The sequence below is a fragment of the Lagopus leucura genome, unplaced genomic scaffold (assembly GCF_019238085.1).
Source record: "Lagopus leucura isolate 7727_CA_CO unplaced genomic scaffold, USGS_WTPT01 Super-Scaffold_100001, whole genome shotgun sequence".
In the NCBI taxonomy this organism is placed as follows: Eukaryota; Metazoa; Chordata; class Aves; order Galliformes; family Phasianidae; genus Lagopus; species Lagopus leucura.
Window position 1 is genome coordinate 22,608,159 of NW_024962262.1, and position 2,480 is coordinate 22,610,638.

The following is a 2,480-nucleotide window of genomic DNA, read 5'->3' on the forward strand; positions in this document are numbered from 1 at the left end:
TTTTTTTTTTTTTTTTTTTTTTTTCAGTTAAAGAGATTTTGCACTTGCCATCTGCATATGGCTATTAAATCTATTTTTCAATTATTTTTCAATGGATAGTTTCAGTTGTCCAAGAAAAATTTCCTATCAAGCTCTGTTAAATAATTCAGTACCTATAATATAGCAATACCTTTCTGAGACAAAAATAACTTTTTTTTTTTTCTCTAATTAGGTTATATCAAAGTATTGGTACCTCAATATGAACTCTCCTTCTCACATGATGTCTCTTCAACATCTTCATCAGTGACATCAATGATGGCTGTGAGTGCACCCTCAACAAGTTTGCTGATTGACACCAAACTGAATGGCATGATTGGCATGTTACAAGGAATGGATGCAATCCAGAGGGACTTCAGCTAACTTGAAAGGTGGGTCTGTGTGAATCTAATGAGGTTCAACATAGCAAAATGCAAGGTTTTGCACTTGGGTCAGAGTAATCTCAGATACATATACAGACTGGGAGAGCTCCTTGAGAGTAGTGCTGCAGAGAAGGACCTGGGGGTCCTGGTGGATGAAAAGCTTGAGCCAGCAGTGTTTGCTCTTGCATCTGGGAAAGCCAAGAGTATCCTGGGCTCCATCGGAAGAGGGGCGGTCATCAAGGACAGGGAGATGATTGTCTCTCTCTACTCTGGGGGCCCTCTTGTGAGGCCTCATCTGGAGTACTGTGTCCAGGTCTGGGGCCCTCAATACAGGAAAAATATGGAGCTATAGGAGTGAGTCCAGAGGAGGGCCACTAATATGATCAGAGGTCTGGAGCACCTTCTCTATGAAAACAGAAATACTCAGGTTGGAAAAGACCTTAAAGATCATAGCAACCTAACCATATTACGCTTACTCTATAGGATACATATATTACTCATCTTTAGCATGAAAAAACTTTTTTCCTCAGACAATCAGAACTTTATCTGGTTTGATGTGATTGTTTTCATTAAAGAAAATATTAGCTTATAGAAACTCAGAACACAAAGAAAACAAGATAATAAAATTATCACTTGTCTTATTAAAAGAATACAGTATAAACAGTCTTTGCCCTCAGCATGTAAAACAAACTAATAAAATCTCTGTATTCAGAAGCCTACTCTATAATTTAAAAATAATATCACTCAACATCCTTAGAATGGTTATCATGCTTCCCGTATGTGTTGCATCAAGTGTTTCAGAGAAAGAGCAGTAAATAAATGACCCAACTGAAGTTAATATCAGACCTCTTCTGGAGGCATTTTTTTGACCTTAGCTCAGAAGATCTTTTGAAGCATTAAGATTAATAGACTTTTTGAATATGTTATTTTGTAAGAAACATTAAGTGAAAACAGCAAAATGTAAGATGAGCATACATTTTGTTCAGAAATCTGAGGGAAAGAAGAAATCAAGATATGAGCTATTTAACAATTGGAGATATTTTTCTCTGCAATGGACATGATGTTATAAATTGTCTGAGTTAAAAGAAGAAAAATGACAGTGCCACTCTTGGTGTAATCTATTATTTTCTTTGTAAAACCAGAAGTAATGGTGGTTTGTTACTTAAATACATAAAAGCAAGCTATAGTATATAGGAGATTTTATACATGAAAGTGAACACTGCTTCTGCTAACTGATGTATGAAATATAACGGATATTTTTTCAATGTAGGGTTTTTTATTATTATAATTTTTAAAGAAATATTTAATTATTTGCTATTTATTTTTTCTTTTTTTCAGAGTATAGCTACTATCTCAAAAAGGGAGATTTTGGGTTGCAAATGATTCTTGTTCACAGTGACGTGGAAATGAGACTGCTACCATCTGTTAACTGAGGTGTGTCAAGCTTTATGACCACGTTAAATCTTTTTTTTTTTTTTTTTGGCATGTGTTTAAAACTACATATGCTAAAATCGTAAGTGTTAACATGAAATAAAATGATTGATTCTGGTGTTTATCATTATATAGTAAGCTTGGAAATAAATTTGTATTATATTTAATTATTTTTATATGCAGTATAACCCCTGTATATTCATCAGGTACTCAGAAGCTCAAAGAATTCAAAGATTCTCTATTTCTTCAACAAATATGTAATGTAATACTGCTTTGGAAGCCATAATGATTCAGAAGATATGGCTCTTTTACTTAATGGATTTTATTTTTATATTTTTTTCTTCATGTCTATTGCCAGTTCCATATGCTTTTTGGTTTACTTCTAAATTCTGAGATACAAATAGAAAGTCATCTTCTTTACAGGCAATAAAATTTTTAGACTACTTGAAAGTAAGTAAACATTCCCTGAATGTGTTTGAAAACCATTTGGATGTAGTGCTCAGGGACATGATTTAGCTGAGGGTTGTTAGAATTAGGATAGTATGGTTAGGTCATGGCTGGATTCAATGATCTTTAAGGTCTTTTCCAACCTGAGTGATTCTATGATTCTATAATATATATATATATATATATATATATATATATATATAT

General features: G+C 33.1%; 1 long non-coding RNA gene across 3 annotated transcripts in view; it reads left to right on the forward strand.

The window, feature by feature from the left end:
* Positions 1–2,480, forward strand: part of LOC122177984 — an 8,915-nt gene that overhangs the window by 5,516 nt on the left and 919 nt on the right. For 2 of the 3 annotated variants that reach the window (XR_006178214.1, XR_006178216.1), the window contains 2 exons: positions 212–407; positions 1,737–1,832. This is a non-coding gene — a long non-coding RNA (uncharacterized LOC122177984). Of the gene's footprint in view, positions 1–211; positions 408–1,736; positions 1,960–2,480 lie in introns of those variants that run through there. The other variant, XR_006178215.1, reaches the window with a different exon arrangement.